A 19,454-nucleotide genomic window follows, 5' to 3' on the forward strand; every position below is an offset into this window, starting at 1 on the left:
TCAATATTCCATAGGTTTCGATGAGGTCTCCTCTCAGCTTTCTGAGTTCCAGTGAATACAGGCCCGGAGCCACCAAATGCTCCTTATATGACAAGCTTTTCAATTCCAGAATCATTTTCATGAACCTCCTTTGAACTCTGTCCAATGTCAGCACACCCTCTCTTGGATAAGGGCCCAGAACTACACACAATACTCCAAGTGAGCCCTCAAAATTACAATTTTATATTCTAGTCCTCTCAATGCTAACATTGCATTTTCCCTCCTCACCATAGACTCAACTTGTAATCTAACCTGAGGGAATCCGGCACAAGGACTCCCAAGTCCCTTTGCAACTCAGATTTTTTCATTTTCTCTACATTTAGAAAAATTGTCTGCCTTTTTATTTCCTCTACTGAAGTGCATAACCTTATATTTCCCAACACTGTATTCCACCTGCCATTTCTTCGCCCATTCTCCTAATCTAAGTACTTCTGTAGCCTTTCTACTTCCTCAAAACGACCTGCCCTCCCACCTACCTTCACATCATCCACAAGAATGATCACAAAGCCATCAATTCCTTCATTCAAATCATGGACATGTAACATAAAAAGAAATAGTCCCAACACAGACCCTGTAACCAGCAGCCAACCAGAAAAGGCTCCCTTTATTCCAACTCTGCCTCCTGACGATCAACCACTGCTTTATCAAAGCTAGTACCTTTCCTTTAATACCACGGGTTCTAACTTGTTAAACAGCCGCATGCATGGCACCTTGTCAAAGGCCTTCTGAAATGATCCAAACCTGTGTTGTTAAGGCGGGTTGCCTTTTTCTCATCCCTAACACTGCCCATTCAGGTGTGTCACAGTGGAGACGCACATCACATATCTCAGCACTGCTCGAACAGCAGAGTTCATCAACAGGCAGTCCTGGTGAGCAGGCATGAAGGCACGTATAGGGATGTTAAATCATATGTGGCAGTCTGTCACAGCTGTGCCCAAAACAAGGAACCCAAATCACATCCACTGCCTATTCCTTCCCATTCCTTGTCCCATATCTCCATGGATTTCATCACCAGCTTGCCACCATTGCAGTGTAACACAATAATTATGGTGGTGGTGAACGAGTTCTCCAAGACCTGCCCCTTTGTGCCCCTACCCAAGCTTCCCCCAGCTCAGGAGACAGCCAATGTTATATTGCAACACGTGTTTAGAGTGCCTGGCTTTCTCTGGAACATCGTTTCTGACTGAGGCCCTAAGTTTACCTCCTGGCTCTTGAAGGTCTTCTGTCAGCTCATTGGAGCTGCGCTGAGCCTCTCATCCGGATTTCACCCCCAGTCCAATGGGCAGATGGAGAGGACCAACCGGATGCCGAGCTGCCCTGTGTCGGGCAAGTGATGATTTGCTCTGGGCAGAGTTTGCTCATAACGTTCTGCACCAAACTTCAATGGGATGTCTTCCTTTGAGTGCCAGTCTGGTTATCCACCCCCTCGGTTTCCCAAGCAGGAGTCCGAGGTGAGAGTCCCACCTGCTGAACAACTGTTCCATGGTTGCTGACAAGAGAGGAAGAAAGCTTAGGCAGCCTTGCTGAAGGCCTGTCGGCAAGAACAGGGACACTCCAACCGTCAAGGGCAGCTGGGGCCTTTGTTCCGCCCTGACCCTCCACCAGTGACCTTCTTCTGTCGTTTGAGTCTCGGAAACCGACACTACACCGACTGCTCAAGTTTCTCTGTGGGATCAACCCAGTCACTTACCATCTCCAGTTGCCTCATGCCATGAACATCAACCCCTGTTTAAAACCCATTTTGTGCAGTCCACTGAAACAAGCCCGACTCTTCACATCATCCACGCTCAGCCAGCAGACATCATCGTCGGCTTTTGGGCTCCCGTCTCCAGTGGATGGGCAGGGTTGCGGTCCAGAGGAACGGTCGTGGAATCCCTCCCGTGTCATCCTGGACCCGGACCTGATCACGGACTTCCACCACTGCCTCCCAGATCACCTTGTGGGGTGGGGGGGGGAGGGCTGATCACCAGGGGGTGCCAGAGTCCTCCAAGCTCCAGCACTCCCGTTCCCCTGATAAATAGCTGATTATTTTTACCTGTGTCTTGTTTTAGTTATCACTGCACTGGTGCCATGTTTTAATCTCTGTTTTAGTTCTTTCTCTTTGTTTGTTTTTGCTCAGGTGTGAGTTTACCTACCCTGTGTGTAGCAATCCTTGATTCCTAGCCTGTGTGCTCCACAAGTAAAGATACTTCATTCAACTCCATCCTCCTCTCTGGTCTCTCTAATGGTCGTCTTCAGGTCAGAGATACTGAGCTCCCTGAGTTCCGATCCAGGCTGGCAACCACCTCTCTTACACTGGTCACTGACTCCAACCCTCAGCAACATTCACTGTCCCTGACCCCTGACAGCTCCAAAACTGTCTCCCCTATTGTCCAACCCTCACTTAGTGCAGGTCTCCCTAACCCCTCACTCCCCTGTTAGGGGTTGGGGAGTAACTGACAAGACCAGCATTTATTGCCCATTCCTAGTTGCCTATGGTAAGGTGGGGGACACTCCCCACTTCTTTGAGCCACTGCAGCCCTTCTAATGAAGGGGCTTACACAGTCCAGCGGGGTTTATTTAGACCCAGCAATGTTAAAAGAGCAGGTGACGTCACTCCCAGTCAGTGAGGTGTGCAAGTTTGGACTCAATTCATGGACAGATTAGCCCCCTTAAAATACTTTTGGAAAGTCTGTATTTGGATTTCTTGCTTGTTTCTTTGAAGAGTCCACTGGGATAGAGAGTCATAGAGAAGTGAGAAACAGGCTCTTTGGCCCATCTAGTCCATGCTGAAACCATTTAAACTGGCTGCATCCATTGACCTGCACTGGGACCATAGCCCTCCATACCCCTCCCATCTATGCACCTATCCAAACTTCTCTCAAACATTGAAATCGAGCTTGCATGCACCATGAGTGCTGGTAGCTCGTTCCACATTCTCAAACTCTCTGAGTAAAGAAGGTTCCCCTCATACTTGCCTTAAACTTCTCACCTTACACTCTTAACCCACGTTGTAGTTCCAGTTGTAGTCCCACCCAACCTCAGCAGAAAAAGCCTGTTTGTATTTACCCTTCCAATACCCTTCATAATTTTGTATAGCTCTATCAAAGCTCCTCGCAATCTCTATGTTCTAAAGAATGCAACCCTAACTTACTCAGTCTTTCCTGATAACTCTGGTCCTCCAGACCTGGCAACATCCTTGTAAACTTTCTCTGGACTCTTCCATTTCTCCTGTAGGTGGTGACCAAAACTGCGCACAGGCCTCAGCAGCATCATGTACAACTTCAACATAACATCCCAGCTCCTGTACTCAATACATTGAAGGCCAATGTGCCAGAAGCTTTCTTTATGACTCTATCTATGACACCGCTTTCAATGAACTATGGACCTGTATTCCCAGATCCCTTTGTTATACCACACTCCTCAGTACCCCACTGTGTAAGACCTACTCTAGTTGGTCCTACTGAATTGCAAAACCTTGCACTTGTCTGTATGAAATTCCATCTGCCACTTTCAGCCCATTTTTCCAGCTGATACAAATCCCTGCATGCCATAATTGCTTTCTTCACTGTCCACCATACCTCAGTCTTGGTGTCATCCACACATTTGCTTATCCATTAACCACATTATCATCCAGATCATTGATATATAGGTGACAAACAAGAAATGACCCAACACTGACCCTAGCTGCATTCATTATCCGCAGGCCTCCAGTCAGACAGGCAACCATCTACTACCATTCTCTGGCTTCTCCCACAAAGCCAATGTCTAATCCAATTTCCTACCTCATCTTGAATGCCAAGTGGCTAAACCTTCTTGACCAGCCTCCCACGTGGGACCTTTCCTATTCGCATGAAGACCAGGTATTTCAGCAAGAAAACTGCACCCTTACAACCATAGCCGAGCAGCGGTTAGATCTGGTGGCACAGCCTTTCTGACCCCAGCTCTGAGAGTTTCCCCCTGAGATTTTGGCCCTTCATAGAGTGTTGTGCTCTCTTTCTCCACGGCCTTGCAGTGCAGGGGCTGCGGGAACAAGCACCTTCATTCCTGGTGCCCACAAGCCCATTGCTGCAAGCAGCTGCTGAACAGTTAATCAGGAAAACACGGCTGTTTGCTTTGCTGCCGTCATTTGTCTTCAGTGAAGTGTAACATTCTTGCCCTCTCTCCCACTGTTCATTCAAACAACTAGTAAATGATCATCAAACAATTTTTACGCCAAGTAAATTTCTCAGAGTTTCTGAAGGCACGAGAAGCAATGAGGATTGGATCCTGGCCAGATTTTCATTAGTTCCTCTGGCTCCTGGTCAGTTGTGTAAGTGTGGTACCAGATCATTTTCCGGACAGACCACCTGTGGCCAAAGTCAATCCCTTAAGATTAGAAAGGGGAGATGGCTTTGTCACTGGGCACTCCCTGCCAGGTGCCAGGGATTGGGTTCCTTCCCTCTCTCCCCACCCTCCAACCTCTCCGAGATTCCCAAGGCCCCGCATTCACAGACCGCACGCTCCCCTTTCCTCAGTGACTAAGACCAGGCTTGGCAGCTTTACACTATGAGGACAGGTTTCATGAATTTCCAATTAAGGATAGATGAGACATTTCACTTAAAATATTAAAAGCAAGTAAGGCAGTTGGCCTAGAGAAACTATAAATGAATTAAACATAACAAGATATTAGAATCAGGTTTACTATCACTGACATACAGAACTGTGCAAAAGTCTTAGGCATCCTAGCTATATGTATGTGCCTCAGATTTTGCACAGTACAGTTGTGAAATATGTTTCTTGTGGTGGCAGAACAGTGCAATACATAAAAATACTACAGATTACAACACAAAATTAATACATTAAAACTTACATTAAATAAGTACTGCAAAAAGAGAGAATAAATATTGAGGTAGTGTTTGTGGGTTGTACTATGGAATTAGGGAGCTCAGGACCAAATTAATAACCAGAGGTTTCTCCCAGAAGTGCTGTCAGCCAACTGGACCATCCAGGGAAACACACACAAAACGATGGGGGAGCTCAGCAGGCCAGGCAGCATCTGTGGAAAAGAATATTTCCAAAGGAGTCAATGTTTCAAGCCGAGGTCCTTCATCAGGACTGGAAAGAAAGAGGAGAAGTTGAAGTAAGAAGATGGGAGAAGGGAGGAAGAAGTTCAAGGTGGCAGGTGATAGGTGAAAGCAGGATGGGGAAGGGAGTTATTAAACAGCAGGGAAGTTGATTGGTGAAAGAGATAAAAGGCTGGAGAAGGGGAAATTTAATCGGAATGATAGAAGACCATGGAAGAAAGGAGCACCAGGGGGAGGAGGTGGGCAGGTAAGGAGAGAGAGGGAAACAGGAATGGCGAATGGTGAAGATCGGGGAGGGGGGGGGGGGGCCATTACTGGAAGTTTGAGAAATCAATATTCATGCCATCAGGTTGGAGGCTATCCAGACGGAATATGAGGTGTTGCTCCTCCACCCTGAGGTGGAAGCCATACTGGAGTACAGTATAGTACAGGAGGCCATGGACTGACATGTCAGAATGGGAATGGGAAGTGGAATTGAAATGGGTGGCCACCGGGAGATGTTATTGTTTCTGGCAGATGGAGCGTAGGTGCTTGGCGAAGCAGTCTCCCAGTCCATGTCAGCTCTCACTAGCGTACAAGAGGCCACAGTGGGAGCACTGGATATAGTATCTAACCCCAACAGACTCGCTAATGGAGTGCTTCCTCATCTGGGAGGACTGTTTGGTAGTGAGGGAGGAGTTGTAGGGGCAGGTGTGGCACTTGTTCTGCTTGCAATTCGGAGATGGGGTGGATTTTACAAAAGCAAAGCTCTGAAGATGCTGTAAGTCTGAAATAAAGCGAGAGAAGTGTGGGACTGTTTGGCAGGTCAGGAAGCAGACGGCTGTCAGAGTTGGGGAGAAAAGTAAGCCAAAGAAATATGGTGCACAGCCATGTGAATTGTAGCAGGGATTGGACGGTCTGAATGGCCTTATCCTCCTTCCTGTTCCCGCAGCAACATCATGTTTGACTTAGACTGTGGAAATTGTCCAAGAGCTTCATTTTGCTAACAACTTTCTTGGCAGGAGGAAAGGAAGTTGATTTGTGTTGGCCTCCAGTACGGTTGGACAGCACATTGAACAGATCTGGAGTTCAGAGAGCAAGAGGAGTATTATAGAAACATATGAAATTATGAAAGACAGATTCATAGAGTCAGCCATAGTGCAGGGAAGGGGGCTTTCAGTCCAAACGGTCCATGCTGACAAAGATTTGTCACTGTCACCAGCATACATTTGGTACATACTCTTCTAAGCCAGCAGTTCCCAACCTTTTTTATGCCATGGACCCTTACCACGAACTGAGGGTACTGTAGAATCCAGGTTGGGAACTCCTGCTCTAAACTTTTCCAATTCATGGACTTGTCCAAGTGCTTTTAAAATGTTAATATATCTGCCTCAATCATTTCCTCTGGCAGCTTGCTCCATTTACTGACCTCTCTCAGGTACCATAAACCCGCACCCTCTTGTCTGGATTCCCCAACCTGGGGTGGGGGGGGGGGGAACTGTGCACATTCACCCTGTCGATGCCCCTCATGATTTTATAGACCTTTATAAAATCACCCCTCATTGTCCAACACTCCCAACTTGCTGAGGCACTGCTCCCACTTGCTCCCAAAGTGAAACTAGAGGACACAGACATAGATAAAGGACACAGGACTGCGGAGTAGGTTCAGTAATGGAGGTGAGGCTAAACTGCCTTTTCCCAGAGAGGAATTCTCTCCCCAGGGAGACAGCAGAGGCTGCCTCATTAAATATATTTAAGACCCAGTTAGATAGATGTTTGCATGGGGGGGGGGAGGGATTGAGGGTTATGAGGAAAAGCAGGTAGATGGAGTTGTGTCCATGATCTTACTGAATGGCAGAGCAGGCTCCTGCCCCTTTTTCTTATATTTGTATGTTCTTGATACCAATGAAACTAAACCCATGCATTGCACATATTCCGCATCCCTCCATTCCCTTTGTGTTCATGGATCTGTCTAAACGTCTCTGCTATTATACCTGACAGACAGTTCCAGGCATCTGTCACTCTCTGGGAAAGTTTTACCCCTCACATCTCCCTTAAACCTTCCCCTCTCACCTTAAAGCTATGCCCTCTAGTATAGAACATTTCTAACCCGGGGAAAATAGTCCGACTATTGACTTTATCAGTGCCTGTCTTAATTTAATATACACCCAACAGGTCTACCCTCAGCCTCCAACAGCTCACAGAAAATATCCAAGTCTGTCCAAACTCTCCTGATAGTTTAAATTCTAATTCTGGCCAACGCCTCCAACTCCTCCTACAATGGGGCAATCACGATACTCCAGATGAGGCCTAACCAAAGCTCTATATGGGTGCAAAATGATCTGCCAACTGTAATGTTCAATGTCCCAACTGATGAAGGCAGGATTGCCACATTCCTCCTTTACCACCCTATCGACATGTGTTACTACCTTCAAGGATCTATTGAGCAGGATGCCTAGATCCTGCTGTGCAAATTCAGGACTGTTTAGGATCTGTCTACATTTCACCTCTGTTTGACCTCTAAAAGTGCAACTGCTCACAGTGGCTCAGATTAAACTCCATCTGCCATTTCTCCTCCCATATCTGGAACTAATCTACAAACGTTCGTACAGTATATCATGCTCTATCCTTTCACAACCTTCTTCATTATTCACAACTTCAGCAATTTTTGTGTATCTGCAAACACAGTAATCAGCCCATCTATATTTCTGCCCAAGCCAATTATATTTATATGTATATCACCAACAAGAGGTCCCAGCACTGGTTCCTGCAGATCAGATCACAAGTAGTCACACAGCTCCAGCCAGAATAACACCCTTCCGCCATTGCACATAGTCTCTGACGGCCAAGGCAAGTTTGACACTTTAAATCCAAATTACCAAGTCACCATGAATCCCACGTGTCTTAATCTTCTGGATCAGCTTACTATATGGGATCTCATCAAATGCTGACCAAAATCTCTGTAGACAACATCCACAGCTCTATCCTCATCAGTCCTCTTGGTCACCTTCTCAAAACCCTCGGCCATTAGTAAGACATGGCCTGCCCTGCACTAAGCCATGTTGACAGTCCTTCATAAGGCCAATGAACTCAAATTCTATCTCTAAGAATCCTCTCCAATAAATTCCCTACCATTGATGTGAGGCTCACTGCTCTATAATTTCCTGAATTATTCCTATTGCCCTTCTTAAAAAAAGGAACAGCACTCCTCTGGGGCCTTGACTGTAGCGGGAGAGGATATAAAGAACTTTGTCAGGGCCTCAGTAATCTCTTCGCCTTACTCTCTCAATGGCCTGTTATAATTCCCATAAGGACTTATCCATTGCCATCACCCTCCAGCTGGCCCTGCCCACCTGGACAAAAAAGACTCGTACGTTCTAATGCTGTTCATAGACTTCAGTTCAGCATTCAACACAATCATCCCTCAGAAACTGATTGGAAAGCTGAGCCTCCTGGGCCTGAACACCTCCCTCTGCAACTGGATCCTAGACTTCCTGACTGGGAGACTTCAGTCAGTCCGGATCGGGAGCAGCATCTCCAACACCATCACACTGAGCACAGGGAGCTCCCCAGGGCTGCGTGCTCAGTCCACTGCTGTTCACTCTGCTGACCCATGACTGTGCTGCAACACACAGCTCGAACCACATCATCAAGTTCGCCGATGACATGACCGTGGTGGGTCTCATCAGCAAGAACAATGAGTCAGCTTACAGAGAGGAGGTGCAGCGGCTAACGGACTGGTGCAGAGTCAACAACCTGTCTGAATGTGAACAAAACAAAAGCGATGGTTGTTGACTTCAGGAGGGCACAGAGCGACCACTCTCTGCTGAACATCGATGGCTCGTTGGTAGAAATCGTTAAGAGCACCAAGTTTCTTGGTGTTCACTTGGCAGAGAATCTCACCTGGTCTCTCAACACCAGCTCCATAGCAAAGAAAGCTCAGCAATGTTTCTACTTTCTGCGAAGGCTGAGGAAAGTCCATCTCCAACCCCCCATCCTCATCACATTCTACAGGGGTTGTATTGAGAGCATCCTGAGCAGCTGCATCACTGCCTGGTTCGGAAATTGCACCATCTCGGATCGCAAGACCCTGCAATGGATCGTGAGGTCAGCTGAGAAGATCATCGGGGTCTCTCTTCCTGCTGTTACAGACATTTACACCACACACTGCACCCGCAAAGCTGACAGTATTGTGAAGGACCCCGTGCACCCCTCACACAAACTCTTCTCCCTCCTGCCATCTGGGAAAAGGCTCCGAAGCATTCGGGCTCTCATAATCAGACTATGTAACAGTTTCTTCCCCCAAGCCATCAGACTCCTCAAAACCCAGAGCCTGAACTGACACCAACTTCCTGCCCTCTACTGTACCTATTGTCTTGTTTATTATTTATTGTAAGGCCTGCACTGTTTTGCGCACTTTATGCAGCCTTGGGTAGATCTGTAGTCTAGTGTAGTTTTTGTGTTGTTTTACGTAGTTCAGTGTAATTTTTGTACTGTGTCATGTAGTACCATGGTTCCGAAAAACATTGTCTCATTTTTACTGTGTACTGTACCAGCAGTTATGGTCAAAATCACAATAAAAAGTGACTTGAACTTAATATTCTTCAACAGACCCAACATATATTACTTCTTGACCTCGACATCCCCTAGATTATCAGCATTAATCCTCCCTGATGTCAGTGTTCTCTTTGTCCTACTCCTTGGTGAATACCAGTGAGAAAGATTCATTTAGTACCTCGCCCACTTGCTCTGGTTCCAGCTGTAGTGAGCTGTTACTGTTCAACACTGCAGGGCCACTGATGGTTAGGCACTTGGCTCCATTCTCATTTCACTTGTTATCCTCGTTCTCTCCCAGTTTGATCAAACTGGCTACACCCGCAGTGTGAAGAATTTCTCTGACTCTCATTAATCATAACTCTTAAGCCAAAGAAATGTTCTGGTGGGTTTTGTTTTATAAATGAATTCTTGGTACTGTAGATGAAGAAACTGCCTTGAAATCAAAGAATTACTGCAGTTAAAACAGCTGTCTGACTTGTCCCATTGCCAGGATAGGAGGAAGAGGGGCACTGTGGCGAGCCTGCCACACCCTGTGGTCTAGACACTAAGTCACTGGTGATCGAAGGAAGGACCTGTTCTCTAGCAGAGCTTGGGCTGGACTGTGAAGTCATTGGCTGGCACTGAGCTTAGCTACAGAACGGAAGTTTTCCACAATGGAATTTCTGAAAATCAGAGAGTTGCTTTGTTATTATTAGCTGCGATGGAGCTTATAGAGCTGAGAATGTTTGAACATTAGGAGGATTATAAATGATAAATGATTTTATTTTCCACTTGAAGTTGCAAAGGCTTTTTGCAATATATTGGTATTCCAGAGCTGGAAGCCGGGAACATTGAAAATACTCCCCAGGTCGGGGTTTGAGGGTCCAGACAGAACACTTACAAGAGGCTGAGGAGCAGTGCTACCAAATCCGACTGAACGGTACGTACAGTGGGATGGGCTGAGAAGGGGAATGAACAGGATGGATTTGGGAAGAGTAGATAATGGAAAGGTAAGCAGGAGTCATGCTGAGAGTTCAGATAAAAGGGAATGCAGCAGTACTGGTAGAGGTAACTGGCTGGATTCAGAAGGACGCCTCAAGCAGGTAGGTATCTGGCCATATTAACTAAATGAAAGTGTTCTGGCACCCCCAGTTCAGGTACCGGACTATCACCAGACTGACAGAAAGCCATTAATTGTCCAACAACCAACTTTCCTCCCCCTGATGACAGTTCCTACACTTGCTCATCACCTTTGCTTCCCGCACTGACTCACTGGCTTCTTATTCCAGTGACAGGCAGCAGTAATTCCATTAACCAGCACCACTACACTGGAGCCCACAGCAGGTACTAGTTCAACACTCCCTCTGCCCTACCGGGCAGCATCACTGGAGAGGACTGTGGGACCACTACCTCCCGGCTCCAGGAATCGAGTACAATCCTGATCTCCAATGCTGACTACCCTCTCCCTGTGACCCTGTGAGTTACCCCCATTTGCTCCAGTTTCCTTTCACATACAACATGTGTGGGTTGGTGCATTAACTGACCCCCAGGTGAAGGGGAGATTCTGGGTGGAATTGATGGGAAAATGGAGAGAATTTTTTAAAAATAGGGCAACAAACAGGATTCTGGAAAATCTCAAGCATCATCTGTGGAGTGAAATGGACAGCTGGTGCTTTGGGTCGACTCATATGGAGGGGTGAATGACCCTTTGGGGGGCGCCGGATAGCGGATCTGGGTGAAAAGGGTGATAGGCAGATGGAAGAGGGGAGAGTGGAAGTAATGACAGAGGCTGGGAGATGATTGGTGGATCCAGGTGAGGGGGAATGATAGGCAGATGGAAGAGGGGAGAGTGGAAGTAATGACAGAGGCTGCAACTGAAGTGGGAAAGAAACAGAATGGTAGGGACTGGGGTGAGTGTAAGAAGTGAGTAGATTGGGAGAGAGAGAAGTGGAATAGGGGAAGCAGTTTACTGAAAGCTCTTGTTGGGTTGTAAACTACTCAGACAGAAGATAAGGTTCTGTTCCTCTAGAACAAAATGCTGTCAGTGTAACTGGGTCAGTGCTGACAGCAGGCTTTATGATTCCATGATGGGACCTGCACATCAAAGCCATGCAGAGATCCAAGTTCAGGTGCTGTGGTCAATTCTAATCATTCCAGAAGTGTTTACAGATAAGATGTGCGCAGGCCAGATAAGAAATGCTTGGAGACTCTGTGCATACTTGGTGAATGGAAGCTGTTGCCAATCCTAGCCTTAGTGTGGGAAGTTTAATCCTCTTCTCCTGTCTCCACTGGTGCTCTCAGGTCCTAGAGCTGACAGCTGGGACACATCTGTGCAGCCAGCTGTCCCTCTCCACATCACTCATCACCTGCCTTCGAACAACACAGGACCCAGCGACCATTCTGATGCCTTAAACTGCGCCAGTGTGCAATATCCTCCTCAGCCAGCAGTTACCATGGAAACTGCTGCCATGGCGAGCAAAAAGCAGCAGGCTGCATTCAGCAGAAGTAAGAAGAAGTGATTATATTTCAAGGTCAGGCAGCCTTGGAGAATGTCCTTGATCTTAGCTTGAGACCGATCTTGGGTAATTGGAGAAGCCTCAGGGTGGGGTGATGGTGTCTGTTCAAGAGGGGGATGGCCTGGATTTGGGGCTTGGATTACAGAAATGTGGTATCAAAGGAGCAGGGATTTCTCACAGAGCTGCAAGGCCATACAGAAGTGTGGCAATACACCAAACGAGCAGGGCATAGATGTCAGATAACCAACAGCAGAGCTAGAGAGGGGAGAAGGGTAAGAGATTATCATACTGAGAAACCCACTATGATTAGAAGCAGAGGCAACATGAGGTGTGGATGCTGGGGATACTCAGCAGGTACCTGTAGTGATAGCAACAGAGTCGAGGTTGCACTTTGCAGATCCCGTTCCCCATTCCACTAATGCCACCTGACATTTGTCATATTTTCATGATTTCCTCTTGGCACATTTGGAAGACATTTGGCCTATTGAATCTATACTGGCTGACAGAGCAACTTCATTCCCCATATACAGGTGACCCTCAGTGTGCACAGGAGCTGGTGTCCAGACAAAACCACCACTATCAAAATTTCCCATGTCATCAGCAGATGCAAATTGAAAAAAAAATTCCGTCAATTTATTTACTATCTTTTCAGATAAATTCTACAAGAGTAAATTTTATTTTGTATCTCAGTTTACTGGGGTAGTGATTTGTGAATTCATCATCATCATCAAATGCCTGTTACGCCACAGGCGTTTAGGGCAGCAATGATGGTCCTCCATCTCTGTCTGTCTTTGGCCATCTTCTCTATTCTGCCCCAGGTGTTGCTCAGGGTCCTCATTTCTGCCCTGATGGTACGGAGACAAGTTGCCTTTGGTCTCCTGTGTTTCCTTCAGGGATCCAATGAAGTGCTGTCTTGATGGAGTTGCCTCTCTTTTCATCCTGTGACAATCCATCTCCATCATTTCCTCATGATGATTGTGGCCATGTCTTCTTGCTGACACTGAAGGAGTAGGGCGCGGTTGGAGATCTTTCTTGGCCAGAAAATATGGTGGATCTTCCGGAAGCTTGTGGAATGGTGACAGCTTGGCAAGGTCATTCTCTGCCATGTGCCAGCATTCTGACCCACACTAGAGTCAGCTCAGGTCTAGCTTCACCTTGGCGTGGACATTGTACTTGGTTAATCCCTGTATGTCACTCACTGATCTGAAGATGTCTCCAGCTTTGCTGAGTCTGCACTGGATGACGCCCTTGGTCCCACCATCCTGCCAAATAATGCTGCCCTGGGTGGGTGAATCTGCTGGTGCTGGGTAAGTGGAGGCTATATGCCGTGACAGGAGGAGGAGACTCTACACTGAGACTTTCTCAGACTTTCTCTGGCTGACTCCGAGACCAGGCTGTCCACCAAAGGTACACAGGCACTGAGATTTCTCTTGCATGCGCTGGTGTGTATGCGGTAGTGGAGATCATCCGCAGAGTCAAGGTCATCGAAAGTAGAGAGTCCACCTAATGCCTCTCGGCTTATCTTTCATTGTTTGCCTCACATCCCAGTCAATCACCAGGTTAAACAATATCGTCAACATTAAAGGAGCTTGCCTGACTCCTGTCTTGACTTCAAAGCTCAAATTGCAGTCCCTAACTGCAAGTAAAGTTAGCATAGAAATTCTGGATAAGATGGACAATTTTGGAAGGGATTCAGTGTGATCTGAGAATTTGCTAGAGGCTTTCCATGTGAATGCCATCAAAAGCCTTTTCAGAGTCCACAAAGTTCACATACAATTGTTTCTGCCACTCTGTGCACTATTCTATGATGTTATGTAGTAAAATGATGTGGTCGACACAGCTTCCATGTATCCTGATGCCAGCTTACTCTTTCCTCAAGCACACATCAACAGCATCTGTCATCGATTGGACAATAACTTTAGCAAGGATCTTGCTGGCCACTGACAGAAGTGTGATGCCACGCCAGTTGTTGCAATCACTTAGTGCTCCTTTCTTGGGGATCCTAACAATAACTCCTTTTGTCCAGTTTTTGGGCACTTGTCCCCGTTCCCAGATTGTGGTAAACAGTGATGACCGCTGTAACTTTTGGTTCAGCTTTGAACAGTTTGGAGTTCAAATTATCATGTCCTGGAGTTTTGCTGTTCTTCAGTGATTTAATCGCAGCCACGACAACCTGTGCTTTCTTGGGTGGATCTGTGTGAATGTCAAGGTCCTCTGTTGCCTCTTGTATGTCAGGTTCTTCATCTGGTGGTGGACTATTCAGTAGTTCTCTGGAATACTCAGTCCATCGTGCTTCTTGCTCTTTCTCAGCTGACAAAAGCAGACCATTTTTGTCTTTCACAGAACCGCTGGATCTGGACTGGAACCTTCTGCATACTAATTTTGAAATATTGTACATATTTCCCTGATGACCTCAACTGACCTCTGCAAGGTCTTCTATGTAGACTCCCTTATCCATTCTAAAAGACTCTTCACTTTCTTGTTAGCTTCAGTGTATGCTAGTTGAAGTTTCTTTTTAATTCATGCTTACTTTGCATCTAACACTTTCTTCTTAATTTTCTGTCTTTCTTCTGAGGCTGTCCGTATTTCCTGCTGTGTACATTCTTTGTTCTTCATTCCAGCTCTGTATCCTCGACAAGCCTTACTGCTCTCCTTAAAGACTGAGGCAATCCGTTTCCACATTGTGTCGATCTGGTCCACTAACTCATCCTCGTCAAGTCTTGAAAGGCAAAGATGCTATCCCCTTCTCACAATTCCTCCATCTCCGCCACATCTGCTCTCAGGATGAGGCTTTTCATTCCAGGACCAAGGAGATGTCTTCCTTTTTTAAACAAAGGGGCTTCCCTTCTTCCACCATCAACTCTGCTCTCAAACGCATCCCTCCCATTTCCCGTACATCTGCCTTCACCCCATCCGCTCACTACCCCACTCAGGATAGGGTTCCCCTTGTCCTCACCTACCACCCCACCAGCCTCCAGGTCCAACGTATAATTCTCCGTAACTTCCGCCACCTCCAATGGGATCCCACCACCAAACACATCTTTCCCTCCCCCCCTTTCTGCTTTCCACAGGGATCGCTCCCTACGCGACTCCCTCGTCCACTCATCATCCCCCCCCCCCCCATCCCTTCCCACCGATCTCCCTCCTGGCACTTATCCTTGTAAGCGGAACAAGTGCTACACCTGCCCTTACACCTCCTCCCTCTACACCATTCAGGGCCCCAGACAGTCCTTCCAGGTGAGGCGACACTTCACCTGTGAGTCGGCTGGTGTGGTATACTGTGTCCGGTGCTCCCGGTGTGGCCTTTTATATATTGGCGAGATCCGACGCAGACTGGGAGACCGTTTCGCTGAACACCTATGCTCTGTCTGCCAGAGAAAGCAGGATCTCCCAGTGGCCACACATTTTAATTCCACGTCCCATTCCCATTCTGATATGTCTATCCATGGCCTCCTCTACTGTCACGATGAAGCCATACTCAGGTTGGAGGAACAACACCTTATATACAGGCTGGGTAGCCTCCAACCTGATGGCATGAACATTGACTTCTCTAACTTCCATTAATGCCCCTCCTCCCCTTCTCACCCCATCCCTGACATATTTAGTTGTTTGTTTTTTTTTCGCTCTCTCTGCCCATCACCCTGCCTGTTCTCCATCTCCCTCTGGTGCTCCCCTCCTCCTTTCTTTCTCCTGAGGCCTCCTGTCCCATGATCCTTTCCCTTCTCCAGCTCTGTATCACTTTCGCCAATCACCTTTCCAGCTCTTAGCTTCATCCCACCCCTTCCGCTCTTCTATCATTTCGCGTTTCCCCCTCCCCCCACCATTTTCAAATCTCTTAGTATCTTTCCTTTCAGTTAGTCCTGATGAAGGGTCTCGGCCCAAAACGTCCACAGTGCTTCTCCTCATAGATGCTGCCTGGCCTGCTGTGTTCCACCAGCATTTTGTGTGTGTTGTTTGAATTTCCAGCATCTGCAGATTTCCGAGTGTTTGCTCTTGAAAGGCCTGGAATCAGTTCTTAAGCTGAATGGTGAAGTGTCCTGGAGCTTTCAACATCAAAGTGCCTTTGTACATGTGTTCTGGTCTTACTGCTTCTCAGCTGGAGTTTCATCACTGCTACAAGAAGGTGCTGATCACTTCCTGACTCTGTTCCTCTCTTCACCTTTATATCCTGCAAGGATAGTCTCTGTATACCGTTTGCAGATCCTGTTCCTTGTCCCTCTAATGCTGCCTGACCTTTCCCATATTTACATGATTTCCTTACAGCACGGAAGGAAGATATTTGACCCACACTGACTCACAGAACACCATTCCCCACTGACATTCCCCATATACAGGTGACCCTCTGTGCATACAGGAGATGGCATCCAGACAAAAACCATCTGTATCGTGATTTCCTACGTCATCAGGAAATGCAAATTGAGAAAAAAAACATTTTCTGTCAATTTATTTTCTGTCTTTTCAGATACATCCTATGACAGCAAATTTCCTCTATGGATATCGCAATGCAGCACGCTCCTCAACCAACAACCTGCCATGTTGTTCCTGGGTTGTCCCTCGCACTCTTGCTTGGATCTCCTCAAACCCAGTCAAACAGTAGAGGCAAATTGAGGGCTCTTCAAACAAGGAGGTTCGATGTTTCACTCCTAGACAAGCAGTCCTAATGAGGGAACTACAGAGGTGATCAAAGTGGGTACTTGGAAAGATTGACAGAACTGGATCACTCTCCAATACGGTGGAGATTGTGTCTAATGTTATCTGGAGATGACACTTGGATCAGTTGAGGAGAGCAGGGTCAATTGTTGGAGAATAAAGGTGTTCAGAGCTGTCAGAACCACCTCCTGAAGTCCCTGAAATCAGAAAGTGGTGTAGACAGCTCAGCATTACTGTGGATGTGAACTTTCCTCTATTCAGGACATTTTCAACAGCCGGTGCATATACAAAGGGATCGGAGGATCATCGGGGACTCCAGCCACCCCAACCACAAACTATTTCAGCGGCTACCATCTGGCAAGTGGTATATCATAGCATTAAGGCCAAGACCAACAAGCTCCAGGACAGTTTCTTCCACCAGGGCTGTCAGATTGATCAATACACATTGATCTGATTGCACATCCAACTGTACACATGTATCCAAAACAATCTTAGGGTCTGGCCAATATCCTCCCACATTTCCCCCCTTTATTACTTGTACATTGCAACGGAGATGCAACATAAAGATTTTTACTCCCTTGGATGTAAGAAATAAATAAATACAAAGACAATTCCTAGAAGCACCAAGGAGGAGGCTCCAGAACCCGAGATCGGTTCAGAGCCACACGTCTCATCTCCAGAGCAGTGAACACCCCCCTCTCCTCCCCCCTCCACCCCTCTCCTCCCCCTCCACCCCCTCACCTCTCCCGCCACCCCCTCACCTCCCCCCTCCACCCCCTCAACTCCCGAGCAGTGAGCACCCCCTCTCCTCCCCTTCCACCCCCCTCACCTCTCCCCTCCACCCCCTCACCTCCCGAGCAGTGAGCACCCCCTCACCTCTCCCCTCCACCCCCTCACCTCCCCCATCCCCTCACCTCTCCCCCTCCACCCCCCTCACTCTCTCCCCACCACCCCCTCACCTCCCCCCTCCACCCCCTCACCTCTCCCCTCCACCCCTCACCTCCCCCCACCCCCTCACCTCTCCCCTCCACCCCCTCACTTCTCCCCTCCACCCCCTCACCTCCCCCTCCACACCCTCATCTCCAGAGCAGTGACCACCCCCTCACCTCCCCCCTCCACACCTCACCTCCTGAGCAGTGATCACCCCCTCACCTCCCCTGACCTCCCCTCCACCCCCCTCACCTCTCCCCTCCACCCCCTCACCTCCCCCCTCCACCCCCTCACTTCTCCCCTCCACCCCCTCACCTCCCCCCTCCACACCCACACCTCCCCCCTCCACCCCCCCTCTCTCCTCCCCCTCCACCCCCTCACCTCCAGAGCAGTGACCACCCCCTCACCTCCCCCCTCCACCCCCTCACCTCCAGAGCAGTGACCACCACCCCTCACCTCCCCCCTCCACCCCCTCACCTCCCCCCTCCACCCCCTCACCTCCCGAGCAGTGAGCACCCCCTCACCTCCCCCTCCACCCCCTCACCTCCCGAGCAGTGAGAACCCCCTCACCTCCCCCCCTCCAACCCCTCACCTCCCCCTCCACCCACTCACCTCCCGAGCAGTACCCCCTCACCTCTCCCCTCCACCCCCTCACCTCTCCCCTCCACCCCCTCACCTCCCCCTCCACCCCTCACCTCCCCCCTCCACCCCCTCACCTCCCGAGCAGTACCCCCTCACCTCCCCCCTCCAACCCCTCACCTCCCCCTCCACCCCCCTCACCTCCCGAGCAGTACCCCCTCACCTCCCCCCTCCAACCCCTCACCTCCCCCCCTCCACCCACTCACCTCCCGAGCAGTGAGAACCCCCTCACCTCCCCCCTCCAACCCCTCACCTCTCCCCTCCACCCCCTCACCTCCCGAGCAGTACCCCCTCACCTCCCCCCCTCCAACCCCTCACCTCCCCCTCCACCCCCTCACCTCCCGAGCAGTGAGAACCCCCTCACCTCTCCCCCCACCCCCTCACCTCCCCTCCACCCCTCACCTCCTCCTCCACCCCCTCCTCCCCCTCCACACCCTCACCTCCCCCCTCCACCCCACCTCTCCCCTCCATCCCTCACCCCCTCCACCCCCTCACCTCCCCCCTCCACCCCCTCACCTCCCCCCTCCATCCCCTCACCTCCCGAGCAGTGAGAACCCCCTCACCTCCCCCCTCCAACCCTCACCTCTCCCCTCCACCCCCTCACCTCTCCCCACCCCTCACCTCCCCCCCCCTCCACCCCCCCTCACCTCCCCCCTCCACACCCCTCAACTCCCAAGCAGTGAGCACCCCCTCCACTCCCCCCTCCACTCCCTCACCTCTCCCCTCCACCCCTCACCTCCCCCCACCCCCTCACCTCTCCCCTCCAACCCCTCACTTCTCCCTCCACCCCCTCCTCCCCCTCCACACCCTCACCCTCCACCCCCCTCACCTCCCGAGCAGTGAGCACCCCCTCACCTCCCCCCCTCCACCCACTCACCTCCTCCCTCCACCCCCTCCTCCCCCTCCACACCCTCACCTCCACCCCCTCACCTCCCGAGCAGTGAGCACCCCCTCACCTCCCCCCTCCACCCCCTCACCTCCCCTCACCCCCTCACCTCCCCCTCCACCCCCTCACCTCACCCCCCCCTCCCCACCCCCCCTCTCCTCCCCCCCTCCACCCCCCCACCTCCCCACTCCACGTCCTCCTCCCCTCCACACTCTCACCTCCCCCCTCCACCCC

General features: G+C 49.4%; 1 long non-coding RNA gene across 2 annotated transcripts in view; it reads right to left on the reverse strand.

Moving 5' to 3' along the window:
- LOC132382354 (uncharacterized) overlaps positions 1-19,454 on the reverse strand; it is a 113,780-nt gene that overhangs the window by 39,784 nt on the left and 54,542 nt on the right. The window contains exon 3 of one of the 2 annotated variants that reach the window (XR_009508290.1): positions 4,919-5,056. The exons of the other annotated variant lie outside the window; for it this stretch is intronic. This is a non-coding gene — a long non-coding RNA (uncharacterized LOC132382354). Of the gene's footprint in view, positions 1-4,918; positions 5,057-19,454 lie in introns of those variants that run through there. 2 annotated transcript variants of the gene reach the window in all.

Source organism: Hypanus sabinus, chromosome 2, assembly GCF_030144855.1.
Source record: "Hypanus sabinus isolate sHypSab1 chromosome 2, sHypSab1.hap1, whole genome shotgun sequence".
Taxonomy (NCBI): domain Eukaryota; kingdom Metazoa; phylum Chordata; class Chondrichthyes; order Myliobatiformes; family Dasyatidae; genus Hypanus; species Hypanus sabinus.